The sequence below is a fragment of the Mus pahari genome, chromosome 12 (genome assembly GCF_900095145.1).
Source record: "Mus pahari chromosome 12, PAHARI_EIJ_v1.1, whole genome shotgun sequence".
NCBI classification, from domain to species: Eukaryota; Metazoa; Chordata; class Mammalia; order Rodentia; family Muridae; genus Mus; species Mus pahari.
In genome coordinates, this window is record NC_034601.1 from 31519373 (window position 1) to 31531450 (window position 12078).

A 12078-nucleotide genomic window follows, 5' to 3' on the forward strand; every position below is an offset into this window, starting at 1 on the left:
CTACCCCTGTGTACTTGTACACTGAGGTTGTCGGTGTCTCCATGCCTTGGTCTTGTGGATACTGTTGCAGTACTGACGAGCAGGTATTTGTGTGATATGCTGTGGGGTCTTTGGAGTAAATTCCCAGGAGTGGTAGAGCTGAGCCATATGGCAGAATTATTATTATTATTTTTTTTTTTGAGGAAACTTTACTCTGATTTCCATAGAGGCGGGACCATTTTGCAGCCCCACCCCCTGTACGAAGGCCCTGCCTTCATATCCCTACTGATACTTGTTCCTTGTTTTCTTGATGCCTGATGTTCTGACTGGCATGAGGTAGGCTTTCAGTGTAGTTTTTATATGTACTTCTCTGATGGCTAGTGCTATTGACAAATTATTATATGCTCATTGGCTATTTGTATTTCATCCTTTGAGAACTTTCAGTCCACTTCATTAGCCTGTTTATTGATTGTTTGATGGTCAATATTTTGAGGTCTAGTTACAAATTCTTTTTTTTAAACAATGATGTCAGAAGCATACATTGGAGAAAAGACAGCTTTTTCGTCAATTTGTGATGGCAAAACTGGATAGTCTACACACAGAATGGAACTATATCAGTATTTCTCACTCTGTACAAAAAGTGACTCCAAATGAATCAAAGACATTAAGCTAAAACTTAATATTCTAAAGCTGATAGAAGAAAAAGTTCAGAAAACACTGTTAGGCCCCTGGGCACAGACAAGAATTTTGTGGTTGCAGCTCCAGTCAGTCTGGTAACACCACCAATAAAGCAACAGGATTTCTGCACAGCAAAGGAAATGGAGTGAAGAGGCAGCCTAGGGAACAAAGACCCCCTTTCTAGCTGTACCTCTGACTAGTTGCTTTCTAGACTGCTGGTGTTTGCTGTGAGCTCTGCCCTTAGCCCTACTGAAATTCCACTCCCCGGCCCCCTAAGAGACTCTGACAGTCATTTAGCCAATTTCACTGGACTTCATGCAGGAAGAGAAATCAGAAACAATGAACTTCCATGAAATGGACTCCAGAAATGCCCAGACGTCCACGGTCATCATTGGAGTGTTTGGACTCCAATCTTAGTTTTGGATATTTGGCTTCATCATGTGGACCTGCCATGTATGCTCATCTATACAGTTCAGTATAAAAGTGGACAGAGGCCTGGTAATATAAAGATGATAAGCACATATATAATCATGCATAATTCTGTCCTTAGGAGTCCAAGGCCCGTGGGTGGGAACAGTAGCTCCTATGGAGGAGCTTCAGCATTTACCTCAACAGAAAGAAGGGAAAAACAAGCTGCCCCACAACAAAAACTGACTTTTCTTTCTTCAGACTAAATCCAACCATATCTCAGGCCCTGTCCTTAGCACAGTGTCTTAACCAGTAAATGCTAACTGTTTGTCAAATGAATACTTAGGAAGAGAACGTGTTTGGAAAGAGACAGACACTTCTGTGCTGAGAAGCTGTTGTGAGCTCTTGCAAACTCCAGTCTCTTTTAAACTGGGCAATGATTTGGCAAAGGAGGTAACACCCAGCCACTTTGTAGGTGAGTAATAGGTTCTCGGTATATGTGGCTTACTCAAGTGAAAAGGCTGGCACTTAAATTAAGTATGCTTCAAGAACTCCGAATTTTAAGGAGTCCCGTGCCCTGAATCAGGTAGAAGCGAGAACATTGTGACTGGCTGGAACCACTAAGACCTCTTAAGGTTTTCCAGTGACACATTACCTCCTAAGAGAAGTTTATGAACTTCAATGGTTCACTCAATAGAAAACTCATGGCAGGAAGTAACAGATGCTGGCAGATGTGGGGTCTGTTTGTCGCAGCAGTGAAGGCTGCTAGACTAATGTAGTCTCTGTGCAGCCCTTGTGGGTCATGACCAGGGACTGACTTCCTTTCAGAGCTGAGAATCATCCTAGATCCTCTCCTCCAGCATCTCTCACATGCAGACCCTCCTCTGCAATTCTGAACTCATCCTTCCCTCTGTCTTCTTCTGCCCTCTGTGGTCCCTTAGTTAGACTTGCATCATCTTCCCTGCAAAGAGCATCCTTCCTTCCTCTCTAGCCCTTGCTCCCACACCCAGGCATGACAATGAGGGCAGAACCAAGTCCTGCCACAACAAATTCATTGTTAGCTGGAAAGTGGCTAAAATAGTCTACCCTGCTCTCCCCCTCATTTCTGATGCTGTGTGTTCATGCGTTATGTCCCAGTCAACAGGATTTAGGGCGAAGGCCTGTGGGCTTCTAAGAAACCTGCTTAGGAGAGCCAGCCCCTCATCCCTCCTTCTGCTTCCTTGCTCTGCTGAACGGAGGTGTACGTGACAGCAGAGGCCAGGCTGGAAGGCAGAGCAACATTCTAAGGAATGGTGGCTCTGTAGGGTAAAAATCTGACCCATGGATCAGAAACATACCCCTGAACCATCCCAACCTTCATGTGATAGAGAACACATTTCCCACTCGTTTTGCCCAGGGTTTTTCTATATTATTTTCTTAACTAATTATTCCTAACAGTACCTGTCCCGAGTTACAAACTCATTTGTGATCCATACACCGGATTTATTCCATTTAAATCACATCAGTCCTGTTTGCCTTCCTCCAAAAAGCACCACACACAAAGTCAATGCTAATATTTGCTTTGTTATTTTTTCCCCCTCTATCTGGCAGACACATATCGGAAGCAGCTGGTTCCCTGGCTAGAAGGTTCTTGCCATCGTGAGGATGTCATGAGGGGTGTTTTAGGATAGACAGCTGATTTCTCCTTGAAGTTCTTACCCAAGAGATGTGAGAAGGAGATGTGAGCAGACTGAGCTACGGGGATGAACTGAGTCTTGGTTTTAGATGCCATGCAGCATCTTAGGGGCAGGGCCTGTCTCTTCCTCATTATTGTAGCCTACCACGAAGGACCTCCAAGCACCACATCTGAAATGTAGTGGGTAACACACACATATTTGTTAAAGGGTGACTGGCGCAGACCAGGTCTGGTTGGGCAATTGGCAGAGGGAGTAGGGAAACAGTCACTGCACCTGACCTCAAGATTCCTGTGGGTGGGGCTTCTCCATGATCGAAGTTGCATCTATAGCACTGAACAAGGTACTGAAGCTAAATGGATACTTCAAAAAAAAATTCTATCAGTTAAACTTGCCTTTGTACAAAAATGTAGGAGGTCCTTGTCTGGTCTAAGATCCTCAGCTCAGATCAAGTTACCAGAGGATAGGGACAGGCTAGGAAACGACATTTTGACTTTCAGTTTTCACCAAAGTAAAATCCTCTCTTATCTGCCTCAGGCTTCAACGTTTGTAGGAAAGGGGTAATTCTCCATCCAAACGATTCCGTCCACCTAGGGAAAGCCGAGGCACAGATCTTCCAGACTCAGAGCCTGCATGTGTATTCAAGGCATGGCAAGCTCAGAAACTATGATTTCTCAATTTCTGGTGGTAGAAATAATATTTCTAGATTGCCCATGAAAGAAAACGGAACAGGAAGTGTTCACAAAGCCAGATTGATTTCCAATGGAGGTCATCTGTCTTTGTAGGCTGAGCACATGGATCTCTCTTGGGTTGACTGTACAGTAATCTTTGCTCTCTTTGTCACAGACTGTGGGGTTTGAACCACTAGCGAGGAAAGGTGAGAATGGCATATGCTTTAACGAGGATAAACAGGGAAAGTAACTGGGAGAGTTCGAGCAATGATCGGCAAACTCTGGCTCTGTACCTGGCTCTGGCTACAGCTTTCCTTATTCTGAGGATGCAGCCACAGTGAGGGGCTCTGTACAAACTTGTTGTCTAAGAATTATGGAAGGAGAACCTACCTGTCATCATCCATGTGACCATCCCCCATCAACACGACTGTCCCCAGCCCTCGGTCAGACTCCATTTCTTCTATTTCAAGGTGTGACATCTCTTGTTTTACAATGGGGGGGGGGGGTCTCTTTCAGCACAAACTTCCAGGAGCCTTCTGGCCTCAGTGTCATTAGCAGGCAGGGGCTACAGGAGCCATCCTGGCCTCATTAGCTAAAGGAACAGATTTAAGAAGACTATCTTGTCACATCGTTAATCTAAGATGTAAAAGTTTACATGCAGAAGAAACACAGGCAGCTTATCTACCTTTCTGGGAACTGACTTATCATGTCAAAAATCACAGTGGCCAAGGGCAATATTTGACAGTGTAGCATTTCTTTAAAATGCTGGTTTGGGTCTTAAAAGAAGTTCTCTTCGGTTGCAACATAAAAATCCACTCAGTATAGGATTACTTTCCATTTTAATTGGACTGCAGGTGTACACTATTGGATTACGAATAATCAGAGGTTACTAATCTTTACCTCCTGTTTGTATTTCTTTGTTATTTTTATAATGAATCTACTGCCCTGAAGGAAGAGTTCTCGTGTTTCTTCCCAACTAGAAGACCATGAGTCTTGAACTGTAGATTCACCATACCTTGCTTCCCTCTCATCTTGTGCTATGAACATCTTTAAAATTCTTCAAAAACATTATAAGAAGAGTTTATTACTTCAAAGGGTGATTAGGCCTGTGCTATGAACCTCGATTGTTGCTTGTGAAGTTATGAGAAATAATGCGTGTTGTCTTTTGTGAGCTGCCAAGGCTTGGACCAATGGCCTTTTCTTTGCTAAATGCTATTACTTTTACACAGAAATGATATTCTGTAAAATGTTGCTAAAGGAATGGCTATAGGGTTGGAGACATGGCTCTGGGACTAAGAGCATCCTTCCAGAGGCCTTGAGTTTGGTTCCCAGCACCCCCGATAGGTGGTTCATGAATACACATAACTGTAGCTCCATGGGATCTAAAACCCTCTTTCAGCCACTGCAGGCACAGTCTTACAGCCCCCCCCTTAAAAATGGCTGTATAAGTGAACACAAATATTAACCTTGAAAAGCCAAAGGGTCTTGTGCCTAGTTATATGGTACAGCCTTCAGATATGTTTTTGGGAATCTATGTACACGATATTGCACTGGATATTGGCAGTCTAGGCTTGTAGATAACGCTTTGAGCATCTGGTCCGTTTTTCTTATTGCCTACTTCTCTCCTTTATCTGTTACTTCCTGTTAAAGTAAACTTTTATTTGAAATGTGGCAGGCATCAAGACATGCTCACAAACCGTAAGTGAATTCTCAGGCTGACAACAGCCGTAGAATTGGCTTCCAAGCTAAGAGGGAATCAGAACCTCAGAGGCTGACCCAGGTCTCTCCAGTCATGGTGTTTCCCCTGGGAGCCAGAGCTGAACTTCACCACCAGACTGGCTTCTCTGCTTATGTTTGATACAGATGGAACTATGTATTCTAACTTCTCAGGGGTGGACACACACACACACACACACACAAAGCAAGATCTCCAACAGTAAACTCTCTCCCAGCTTTAAGTATTTTTCTTCTGTGCCTGGCTTCTTCTTTAATACGTTTGCAGGACCCAGCCATGCGGTATTATGGAACCTGTTAACTTTTCTTCTCCATTGAGAAACACGGCCACCATGTGTTAGTCAGCAGTGGGGCATGGTCTCATGCTGGGAGTTAGGACAGTCACAGTGTCCTTACACAGTGGCTTAGGTTTGTCATTCAATGTGTCTTCTTTTAAAACAGTTCTTCACTTATTTTATGTGTGCGATGTGCTGTGTGCCTGTATGTTTGTGTACAGCATGTGTGCCTGGTGCCCTCAGAGGTCAGGTGAGGGTATCAGATTCCCTTTGTCTTTCTGAGCCTGGGTTACCTTGCTTCAGGTAATGTCTTCTAGCTCCACCCACTTTCCTCTAGATTTCCTTTTAATCTATTTGCCTTCTTTTTGTATTCTATATTGTGTTTTCCTGTATTCCTAAAAGCATGTGAACAATGCCAGAAAGATTCTGCTGAAGGTACCCTGATATAGCGGCCTCTTGTGAGGCTATGCCAGTACCTGACAAACACAGAAGTGGATTCTCACAGTCAGCTATTGGATGGAACACAGGGCCCCCAATGGAGGAGCTAGAGAAAGTACCCAACGAGCTGAAGGGGGCTGCAACCCTATAGGTGGAACAACAATATGAACTAACCAGTACCCCCAGAGCTGTTTCTCTAGCTGCACATGTAGCAGAAGATGGCATACTCAGCCATCATTGGGAAGAGAGACCCCTTGGTCTTGCAAACTTTATATGCCCCATAAAGGGGAACGCCAGGGCCAAGTAATGGGAGTGAGTGGGCAGGGGAGCAGGGCTGGGGGAGGGTGTAGGGGACATTCGGGATAGCATTTGAAATGTAAATGAAGAAAATATCTAATAAAATAATTAAAAAAAATAAAATAGAAAACTAAAGACTTTCCAAGATAAGTGCAAATAAGTGCCCAGTGAGCCATCAATGGGTAAGTTATGTAAAGAAACCCTGACACAGATGAGTGAGGATGGCAGTGACAATCTTAACAGCTCAGAATACATTTCAGAAGAATAGATGAACAAATCAGAACTAGGAAAAAAATCAAATAGCAGCATGGTAAACTATCATCACAACTCTCAGACAAAGACGCTAGAAAGAACCCTGAATTTAAACCAACTAAGGGGAAAAAATAAGCTAACAGGAATGCACATGACTCTCAACAATAAATTTAACTGAAAGGGGGCTTAATTCTCCAATTAAAGACAAGAAATGGAGGCCAGCAAGGTAATTTAGGAGGTAAAGGTATCTATTGTCAAGTATGGTTACCTAAGTTCAATTCCTTGAATCCACATAGTGGTAGGACAGAGTCAACTATCTTAATTTGTTATAAAATATTATTAAGTGATAAAAAATAATAATAAACACAAAGGAAAAGAAAGCATGTGAAGATTTTAATTATTTTAAACTTTATTTTAAAAAAACCTGTTTAAAAAAAAAGAATACCTATAAGTTTCTACTCTAAGTCCTGATTTTGCTTGCTGTATAATATTCCACTATGTAACTAGACCATAGCCCACCCATTCATGTTTTCTCTGAGGGCTATTTAAGATTTCTCAAGTATCACTTCCACATACCACCTCTATGAAACATAAATACTATTAACGGCTTTTGTTTTGCAAAATTTCAAGGACTCAAGGTACAGGTCCAAAGTACATTTTAATGTGTTTGAATTTATGTAGTAATAAATTTAAAAATTGCCTGAAATGTTACCTGAAAACCACATGTCTTTTAATTAAAGCTGTTTCTCCTGCTTGGTCACCACTTCAGTGAAACAACAGACAAAATGCTCATTTCTTGTAGAGGTAGATAGAATTAAGTCAGTCTCCTTGTTCCATGCCTAAGAACTCAAGGGACTTTATTTCCAAAAACTTTAAATTATTTCGTATTTTTTCTAGAGCTTTCTATTAATATCCTTTAGATCTGTCCATCATCTTTTAGGGCACACTAACAATCATGGGTGTCATGATTTTTTAACTGACCTCAGTCTGAGAGGAACAGCCTAGCTAATCTCCGGGCATACGTGTGCCTGTTCCCAATGATGTCACAATGTGGCTGACCACTTCCCACATCCCTGTCACCCAGGTCCTCCTAGCTGTGCATTTGTGTGCCTTCTGCGGAAGTCCTTTTGGAATCTTTGTCTGTATTTTAATCTCCAAATATAACCACACTGCAACCGGTAAAACTGAGTTGGATTATATTTTTGAGGAACCATGTCTCTTGGTTAAATTCGTTTTGAATGTTGTTCTCTATTTTAAAGGAACATATCACCCACTCAGGAAATATTTATAGATTTATTAACTGGCCTCTCCAGATTTTCCCAGGAGTACCTGGAGTCACCCTTTAAAACAAACAAACCAAATGGAAAAACCAAATCCTGGAGTGCATCGGTTGCCTCTATGAAGAGTCTCCATTAGTGACAGCACCTGAGGTTGTCCTGAGGGAGGACAGTCCTGACTGTCCCTTCCCTAGATAGAGCCAACTTTAATGCAAATGGGAAAGTATCCCCCCCACCCCACCCCCAGCACTAGAAATGTAATCTAGGGCATTAGCCTTAATGGTAAAGCCCTTTGCTGCTGAGCCAGGGCTCCAGTGTCAACAGCATCCTCTTTCAGAAACCTAAAAAGAGCAGCGGTCACCAGGCGGGACAGGTCACTGAATCTTAACATGTAGTTCCTGGGCCTGCAGCAGTATGAACGTGAAGACTGGTTAGAACTGTGGGTCCCTGGTCCCCTCCATCCACAGAACCAGAAGCCCAAGCTTTAACAAGCCCTCTGTGTGTAGCTCATGCGTGTTCAAGTCTGAGCATTGCAAAGTATCTCCTTTCTGCATTTGCACCAGGTTATATTCTGCTCTCACAGCCCCCCCATGAATCCAAGAGTGATTTCTTAAGTGAATCTTTTTCTTCCAGCATTATAATTTCCCAATGTAACTGGCAAACAAAACAAATCAAAACAAACACCCCCCCCCGGAAAAAAAAAAAAAAAACAAACCAACTGCACCTTAAAGAGACAAAAGAATTTCCTGTCCCTGCCAACCCCAAAACAATTTCCCTAAAATCTCTCTCATGCAACAAGCTGCTTGAATATAGTGACACTCAGGACTTCACTCAGGAAACATGATGTACAGCCTCATGAATTGCTTTGAGCTAAGAAAACACAGCCACTACCCACAGGAGGCTACTCTACCCACCCCACCCCCACACAGCCCATCAAAGACTGCTGAAGGGAAGCTACAGCCAAGGAGAAGAGAAGGGACTTACCTGTGGGGTTGTTACAGTCCTCCACCCTTTCCCGGGAAGAAGTCTCAAGAGATCTACTTGTAACTTGACTCTCTCTATTTAGTCCCTTTCTCTGATATGCAAAATGACTACATTTCTTTGTCTTCACAATTTATCCACTGGTCCCAAACAGGATGGCCTGAAACTCTAAGCAGGACTTTTAGAAGTCCCCTTTGCAAAGCCCTGTCCATCGCTGTCTGGTCTCTCAGGAGTCCTTCTTCAGGGACCTTCCAGGGCTACCTGCTAGCAGTCTGTGGTCTGTGTTTACCCAGTGCGCTCGGTCACTCTGCCTTGCCTGCACCTGGTCTCTGTGAGGCACAGTTTCTGGTCACAACTGGCCAGCTTGAGAACAGATGACCAGCCCTCCAAAGTCACAGGGTGGCCTTGCTACTTGGAAACCTTGCCGACAGCGGTTTGATTCCACTCCCCTTTGAAATAAGATTTGATCTTCTCACTCTTGTTTTCCTCTGTCCCTCTTTTATCTTCCAGAAGTTTCCAAAAGCATGTTAGCCTCCTAATCTCTCTGTAAGTTGTCTAAAAGTCAATGACAAAGGTCAGCGTATCCTTTCCTAAGTTTTAGGTCACTTTATGTTGGTTTCATGAAACCAGGACCCAATTCAGCTCCTGGGCGGCTCCTTTGTGTAAGCTCACTTTCCATTAAAATACAAGCAGGCTGCTCAGCTTACACACATGATGCCTATGGTTGTTTTTGTGTTGCCAGGGTAGTTTGACTAGTTATGGCAAAGGCTATTTACCTACCAAGTCTAAAATGTTTACAACTTAGCCCCTTAGAGAAAAATCTGTGGAGGCCTGCATGTGGCCAGTCACAAAACCCCGTACTCTCTTCCCTCACCAGACAACCCGCTCTGACAGCGGATGCACCTGGAGAGAGCTGCACCTTCTGCTACTTAAAAGGAGTTGTTGGTTTTTTTTTTTTTTAAAAAAATCAGGATTCTCAAAAGGAGGGACTGTGATGGTCTGACCGTGGTCAGGGATAGAGGTCAACTCTTTCTGCTGGCTGTCATCTGACTCCAGGCACCTGGAGCTGGGCTGTTGACAGGAACAGAACAGAGGCCTGAGATGGGACCTCCCCGACCCCATCACTGGAAAGCCTTCAGCTAAAAGAGGGAAAACCAAGCTGTGGTTCTGACTCACCAGCCAGGCACTGAGTTTACCCCCTTTCTGGTTGCCCGGAGAGCCAGTTCTATAGTATACGGGTCGCCTTCCAGTGAAATGACTTTCAGGGATAGTTTGCTTGCTAGGGGCTTGACTGGTAAGTAGAAATGCCACTTATCAAGGAGCCCAGGCATGACCTAAAACTGGGTGGTGGTGGGGGGGGGGGAGGGGATAAACACATAAATAAGCCGTGTCTACAGAGCGGGGAGAGAATCCTCTCAGACACGTGTTTCTCTTCCTCGTTTTCTTCTTAGTAATACCCTGAGGTGCAGAGCAGGGTCCCTTTGGAGAGAACTGAGGAAAGCAATCAATGTCCTTCAAATAGGGCCTGCCCGGACATGTGGGGAACAAGCTCAGATTGAGAGGTGGGAGATGAAGGGAGGCACAGTTTGGCACAGCCAGCCCTACGCTGGCACACCCTCAGCCACCCACTGTACCACTGCTGAGCCTGGACCAATTAGGTTCTTCTTCACGGCAGAGGAGGACCACTGTGGGATAGCACATGAAGAAGGTTCTAGAAAGGGCTTGCTGGGGAGTCCAACTCATTGATATGTAGAGATATGTTCTCCTCTACAAATATATTCCTAGATATTCTGGGATGCATACGGCCTATGGGCTGCAGATCAAACATCCTGATAAAGGACTGGGCTTGTGCTAGGTGACTTGTAGGAGGGTTTACAGAAGTTGGCCTTTTGCACGATGTCAGAAGCAGCTGTCAATTCAATCTTGAAGGAAGGCAAGCTGGAGTGAGGCTGGGGCTGGAACTGACTGGAAACCAGGCCAGGGAAATGATCTCTGCTGACTGAATGATGTAATGTTTCTGTGTGCACTCAGACACGATTGCAGAGTGTCTCTACCTCTATCACAGACACAGGGTCGCCTGGCTTCACACTCCTGTTCTACAGGAGAGTTCGAAGGCCTAACTGAGAGACCCCAGAAAGTTGCCCAAACTTTCCTTTCTGGCTCTGACTGCTTCCCTTTCTCTGACATACCGAAAATCCCAGGACAACAGAGTCAGGAAAGACATCGAAAATCATCTAATTCCAACTCTCCAGGTTCAAGGAAATGGAAGGTCAGAGATGTCATGTGACTTCCAATGTCACCAAGCCAGCAAGTCTCACAGCTAACCCTGAACCCCCACCAGCATGGGCCTGGCTCCATCGGGGCTCCTTTCCTATCTCTTTACTCCAGCCCACATAGCCTTTAGTTCTCAGTTAGTTCCAAATCTTCAAGGTCCTTCTCACCAGCTAGTTTTTGTTGTTGCTGTTTTTTTTTTTTTTTTTTTTTTTTTTTTTAAATAGCAACAAGATAACTTTACTCAGGACAAAGCAATAGAACAGATCAGAAAAGAGCATATGAGAGCAGTAAGCCAAGAGATCCACAACCAAGGGCCTGCTCAAGGCTTTGTCTGTGGTTGGGAATGCCCTTTCACCCTCCAACCCACAGTTTCTCCTCACCCTACAGGACAGGCTCCGGAATCCACATCTCCACAGAGCCCTTCCCGATTCTCAGGGCTCGGAGCCTCTGCCTGGCATTTCTATTTCAGAGTCTCTTGTCCTTGCCTTGCAGTCAGGACGCTGGTCTGTCTTAGAGCTATACGATGTCCTCTTAGCAATCCTGTAATAATGCACACCTGCCTTACCCCAAGACTGAAGGAGGCACTTGGACCATCCTTTTCCTAGTACAATTAAAAAAACAAAAACAAAAACAAAAACAAAAACCAATCGTAGAGTAGACTGAATAACCAACACAAAAGGCCCAGTAAAAATGCTGAGGTGTTACAGGTGCAGGGGAATCTGATGATCTCCGGGCCACCCTTCCTGTGATGGCTACCTGGACATGCGGGTATGCTGGAAGAACTGGCTATGACCAGGGGATTCTGGCTCAGGGTAGCAGCAGCCTGTAGCTGGTTTGCTCAAGCCCCTGTTAGAAGAGAATCTAGGGTTGGCTGTGCAGCAGAACAGGCGGAAGGATGATACGGCCCTGAGCAGTCATGGTTCTACGTGTGGAAGCAGGCAGTGGTCTCTTCCGTGTTAATGAAAACTAAGCCAGAAAAATGCTCATATGTGTAGTTGATCCAATTTGGGTGTTTCATGTATTTGAAAGACAAGACGAAGTGATTTGCCCAAAGTCACACAGGCAGAGCAACAATGGGGTGGATGTTTGCTGGTGAGTATCACGGACTGCCTTCTAGAGGAACTAGGTTCGATTCCCGTCA

At 44.4% G+C, this 12078-nt stretch overlaps 1 protein-coding gene across 5 annotated transcripts in view; it reads right to left on the reverse strand.

Annotated features, from left to right (window-relative positions):
• Window positions 1-12078, reverse strand: part of Casr (calcium sensing receptor) — a 71863-nt gene that overhangs the window by 32524 nt on the left and 27261 nt on the right. For 2 of the 5 annotated variants that reach the window (XM_029544844.1, XM_029544841.1), the window contains exon 1: window positions 8667-8991. The exons of 2 other annotated variants lie outside the window; for them this stretch is intronic. The gene's annotated coding sequence lies outside the window, so the exon portion shown is untranslated. Of the gene's footprint in view, window positions 1-3799; window positions 3902-8666; window positions 8992-12078 lie in introns of those variants that run through there. One more of the 5 variants, XM_029544843.1, reaches the window with a different exon arrangement.